General features: G+C 31.6%; 1 long non-coding RNA gene across 1 annotated transcript; it reads right to left on the bottom strand.

Moving 5' to 3' along the window:
• Window positions 1-507: 507 nt before the first annotated feature.
• Window positions 508-3,329, bottom strand: LOC104239030 (uncharacterized). The gene is made up of 2 exons (XR_714028.2): window positions 3,067-3,329; window positions 508-760 (listed from the first exon to the last, which is right to left on the bottom strand). It is a non-coding gene; the product is annotated as an uncharacterized lncRNA (long non-coding RNA).
• Between the last annotated feature and the right edge of the window lie 2,821 nt (window positions 3,330-6,150).

The following is a 6,150-nucleotide window of genomic DNA, read 5'->3' on the forward strand; positions in this document are numbered from 1 at the left end:
ATTTGATGATAACATGCCTAAGACCTAACTCCACGCCTTGAGAATCCAACATTTGAACTGTATTTCTTGTGCGAATATGGTAAAAAATAACTTTTTTGCGCATGTATAAATTGGTGACTCTCCTTAGCTTAAGGGAAACTTATAGTGTACAAGTTGGTTCAAGAATTGTTCTAAATTTCAGATTTAACTCTCAGGTCTTGGTTTTGCATTTTTTTGAATCCCCTTCTCACAAATAGCCTTTTGCAGAAATGCAGGGTAAGCCTGCGTCCGGTGCATAGCGAAAGCTTAGTGCACCGGGTTGCATTTTGCCTTTTCAAAATTGTATTTTTGCTTCTTTGTTAATTTCCAAGTTTGAAAAATAGATAAGTAACCTCTTACATATTGTATATAGATTTTTTTTTAAGTTCCTTTCAAAATTATAACTATACTGATCTCCCACGCATAGCTGATTATGATAATATTTTAGAGAGGAGAGTGAAAATCATGGAAACAAATTGACACAGCCAGTAAGATTCAATACATAACAAGTTTATTCAACTTCACAGTTTTAAATATACAACGGCAGATAACAAAAGAGAAGTGGAAGAAACAAAGAGTTAAAGAGAGGGAAACAAATTGTATTTTGTTAGCAGAAATGCAAACAATAACATACGTGACATCACATGGCTAGGAAGGACATCAAGCACAGTTGCAGCAGAGCATGTCCAAACAGCACTCACAAGTCTCGTAGCAACAGAAGCAGCAACACATTGCAAACAAACTGCACCCGAAAAATGATGATAAAAATTATAAGCTGCTCCATTTAAAATGGCGGAACCAATAAAGGGGTCAAATGTTACTTGGGCTGAAATGGGTTGGCTCAATATGGCCTAAATAATGGGTTATAGCCCAACCCGCCCAATTTAACCCATTATTTTTACAATGTAATATCCTTTTGTTTTTTTCTCGTAAGACAACCAATGTCATGACAAATCTTTACTTTTTTTGTATTTGTTCTCTTTTATTTTGAATTTTCTTTTTGTAATACACCATCAACAGCTCTTTCTGTGACTAAGATCACAACTAATTCGATTTCTTAGATCTGGTAGTATTGACCTTGTTAATTATGTAATTGATAAAAAATAAATGAAAATTTTAGAGAATCATTTAATTTGCTAGGTAAATTTTTGTGAATAATACTAATTCAATCACGTCGAATTAATATTTTGATTTCTCAAAACGAAAATTTTCAAAAATAATAATTATATGAGATCCATTCTTTCACCTTTAAGATTAAACTAATTCCTATTTTATTTTTAAATATTCTAAAGAGTAGATTGATCCACAAATGTGATTTATAAAAAGAACAAATGTTTTGACCATATAAAATAATTCTATTTCATCATGAGATTATAAATTAAAATTCACCTTCCTAGACAAGGAATTACTCCTATTTTTATTTGATTGAGCATCAGTGAAAGTTACATATGTCCAGCTTCTAGAGAGAATTTTGGGCATTCACATGGATCATAGTTGGGCACTATCATAAGTCAACGGGAGAAATTAAAAAATAGTCTGATTTATAGCTGGTCGTTCAAAAATAGTCCAGTTTTAAAAGTAATCGAAATTTAGCCATTTTTCATGTAAAGATAAATCTGAGCGAAAACACTATTCAAAACCCGAAAAATATGTCAGTATATTATATTGGAGTTCCAGCATAAGTATGCTTGAACTCCAGCAGATTATACTGGAGTTCCAGCATAAGTACAATAGAACTCCAGCATAATATACTGGAGTTCCAGCAAGTATAATTGTCCAGTATAATATACTGGAGTTTGGAGCACCGGTGCTCCAGTCTCCAGTATATTATACTGGAGTCAGCAAAGTATATCGGTCCAGCATAATATGCTGGAGTTCATACACAGGTGCATCGAACTCCAGTATATTATGCTGGATCGGTCTTTGTTGCAGTAAAATAGTGGCTATTTTTCATTGACTTCGTAAACACTGACTATTTTTGAATGACCAGTCCGAAAACTGGCTATACCGTGCTATTTTTACTAATTTGGGCTAGTGGTTTTTCATGGGTTACTTTGGGCTAGCCAAATCAGCCCATCAACAAAATTGCTCTAGCCCAAACCCATTAACACTTAGGCGGGTTGGGCAGGTTACATGGTTTTGGGGTTGTTTTTGCCGCCCCTAATTTACGGGAGAAATTCAAAAATAGCTAGATTTACAAGTGGTCATTCAAAAATAGCCACAATTTCAAAAGTAATCGAAATTTAGCCACTTTTTATATAAAGATAAATTTGAAAAAAAACTATTCAAAATCCAGAAAATACTCCAACATAATATACTAAAATTATACTGGAGTTCCAGTTTTATTATACTGGAGTTTCAGTATAATATACTGGAGTTTCAGTATAATATACTGGAGTTTCAATATAATATACTGGACTTCCAGCATAATATACCGGTCCAGCATAATATGCTGGAAGTTCATACACAGGTGCTCCAATCTCCTGTATATTATGCTAGAACTTTCCGCGTGCTGGAGCCAGCATAATATGCTGGAAGTTTATACACGGGTGCACCGATCTCCGGTATATTATACTGGAACTTTCTGTGTTGCAGCAAAATAGTGACTATTTTTCAATGACTTTGCAAACGCTAGCTATTTTTCAATGACTAGTCCGAAAACTAGCTATCCCATACTATTTTACCTAATTTACACTGGGTTTATTGTTGTTGTTGTTGTTATTCTTTCAAAAATAATTACCATCAACGGACTTTAATATCAATACTCGTATGATCAGTCTTTCCCTTTTCTAGTTGATAAATCAATGTTTAGACAAGATAATTTTAAGAGCTAATTATAATAGACAAAGGTGACGTGCTGTTTGATGGTGTAAAAATTTCAACTCTTATTTTTATAGATAATTGATAACCTAGCCAAAGTAAGAAAGAGAAGCAACAAAAGTAAAAGCACAGTCCACTGCCACCAATAATCTTTATACTAGTATTTGATTTCTAAATCCTGAAAAGGAAAAAAAAAAAGATGTGGCAAAAGTTAAAAGAAGTACGAACCAAGCATAAATGCATCCTTTTTCCTCGCGTCTGCGTTGCACATGTTCAACATAACTCATCTCCTGATACATGGGTGCATCCATTTTTGTTCTAAGCTTATTGCACCTAAAGGCTTTTCAGAGAAGTAATTTATATAATACTGAGAGAGCTTTTGGTATACCTTGAGTTGAGTGAACCACTTTAATTCCTTGTATGGTTTATATTTATAATACAGCAAACTTTGCATAAGACAACTCAAAAAGTCCGTATAGCTAAAGACACATGATTTGTCACATTTTTTAATACTATATATATCCTTATCAAATATCTGGCAGTAGTTAGAAAATGGGATTGAGTCGTTTTCATTTTACTGACCTACCAGGTATCTTTGATAGTATATGCTGGGAGAAGTTATACTTCATAATATAATATAATTGCAGTTTGAACAACATAAAGATATCTGCAAGGATAAAACTACTTGTCTTCTCATAATTGGCCAATAATATCGATCACTTTCTCACTTCCCAGTAGACATTGTTGGAGTTTCAACTTATTATGTACTATAAATCCCTCATTAATCACAAGTAAGGCTTAATTTATGTACTAGAGGCCGAGTTGCGGGTTCTAGAGGCCAATAACTTTGGTGCAAACTCTGTATTTTTATTAAAAAAAATTATGTAATATGTACAAATTATTAATTCAGAACTCAATAACTTAAAAGTGCCAGAATTTGAAACACATAAGTTTTAAGGTTTGAATCATGTGAAAAGTAATTTTTGAGAAATGATATTGTATAGCCAATTATTTTGTCCAAATAGTATCAATATTTATCCTCTAGGGAAATCAGACTCAGTAGAGATATGATGTTACTATTCAATGCAACTAAATTTTTTTGGATAAGCTTATGATTGTAAAGATTGGTATTAAGTCCCTGTCGTAGGGTAGACAAACGTGTGACATTACTTATTTCCACAAAACCTAGAAAGATCAATGGGAGTTATATCAAATGAAGGGTACGGGTGTTAATGGTTCGGTTCGGCAGGTTATTTTATAAAATTTGTATCATACTATTTTTTCGGTTATTTTATTATGTATAATCAAAACTAGACTTTTCGAAACTGTCCCAATACATGTCGGTTTCACTTCGGTATCGGTATAGTTCGGTAAATTTTCGGTATTTTTAAAATGTCATATAAAATTTACTAGTAAAAATAGAATGCAATAACGTACGTTCTATTATAGGACTTAGCGAATTCTCTAGACATTTTTACTGTTTAAAGGATAATGAATTAAAAAACATGAAAGATGGCCAGAGTATAGATACACAACTATTCGACACCAACGTAAGAGAAACCAAGTAAAAGCAAAGAAAGTATAAATCACATGAGTGGAAAGATATTAACCAAGTTGGGACTCAAGAATAAAGTCTATATTAAATATTTAAAAAGATAAATCTAAATTATATAAAAGGAATCATATTCAAACATTGTAGTTTGCTACTCAAAATCGTTAGAATACTTTGTGTCTTGCTAATAAAGATACTTGAAATAGCTTAGTTTAAGTATAAGTAGCAGAATAGGTTTTAGGAATTAGTATTTTGAATTTAATTACTTATTGGCTTGTAACAAGTTTTCATAATTCCAAGACCCAATGAAAAATTTAATACTTTATTAGTTTTAAACTTACTATATGAATATATTTTTCACATGTAAAATTTATTCGGTACGGTTCGGTATTTTTTCGGTTTATTTTTATAAAATAAAAAACCTACCATAATTATCGGTACAATTATAGATTTATATAAAAACCTACGGTTTCTTTAAAAAAAATCTAAAAATCGGTTCGGTGCGGTACGGTTTGGTCGGTTTAGTCGATTTTCTAATATCCATTGACACCCTAACGAAGGGATTAGGTAGCACAAAAGCTACACAATTTTCACGTAAAATCATGTTAAAATAACAAGTATCCGAAGCCTTTTTAATCATTTTTTGGACAAAAAACACTTTTGTACTACTTTAAAAAAAGTTACATAAATGAGTAAAACACAGTATTATACTGCGAATTACGTTAACGGAAATTTTGCCGTTAAAGTAATTCGCAGTATAGTACTGCGTTTTACTTAGATTTTTTTTTTTGTAAATCGCAGTACTATACTGCGTTTTACTAAGATGATGGGCACAACTATATTTTATTGAAGCTGTTTGCAGTATTATACTGCGTTTTAAGTAAAACGCAGTATAATACTGCGAACAGCTTCAATAAAATGTAGCCCTTCTTCTTCCTTGGACCACTGAACCGAAGGACCTTAAAACCTTCGATTCTGCTGGTTCCCCCCCCCCCCCCCGGCGTCAAACTTCAAAAAAAAAAATTTGGGCCCCACCCGTCACATAAAGAGCAAGGAGTGTAGGTCCCACATACAAGACAAGCTTTGAATTCCTTCTTTCGGGTGCAAAAATTCGATTTCAATCAAATTCAAAAAACTTAAATCGAGGTATTTCAATTTTGTTTATGTCGAAACTCGTATAGTACATGCATATTTGTATTGTTTAATGTGTTTCCAAGTTAATTTGTGTTATATTTGTGTTTAAATTTGTATCTTATTTATACCCGGATTGATTTATTAGCTTTGGTACAAAAAATTGTTAAAATTTGATAAATTATTTGTATTGTTAAAAAATTAATATTATTTATTTTGTTTGTTGTTCATATTTGTATTTTATGTTAGTTGTTTTTATATGTAATAGTGACCTTTTAGCGTAGTAAAATAAATAGCCTTTTAGCGTAGTAAAATATAGAGCCTTTTACTGTAGTAAAATATAGAGCCTATTAGTGTTGTAAAATATAGAGCCTTTTAGCGTAGAGTCTATGTAGTTTAAGTATGCAGTAACTGCAAACTCTATCCAATTATACTTTACAAAATTAATTATTTAATTATAACAATAAACTTACAAAAGTAACAAATTCCTATATGTTGTAAAATTAACTCAAATATCGAGTTTGGAACCCATACATAATTATTTAGTCCAATTGTAAACATAATTAATTATTTAATTTATTAAGCTAGCACACACAATTCTAAAAATGTTAAAATTGACACGCATAATA

Source organism: Nicotiana sylvestris, chromosome 3 (genome assembly GCF_000393655.2).
Source record: "Nicotiana sylvestris chromosome 3, ASM39365v2, whole genome shotgun sequence".
Classification (NCBI taxonomy): Eukaryota; Viridiplantae; Streptophyta; class Magnoliopsida; order Solanales; family Solanaceae; genus Nicotiana; species Nicotiana sylvestris.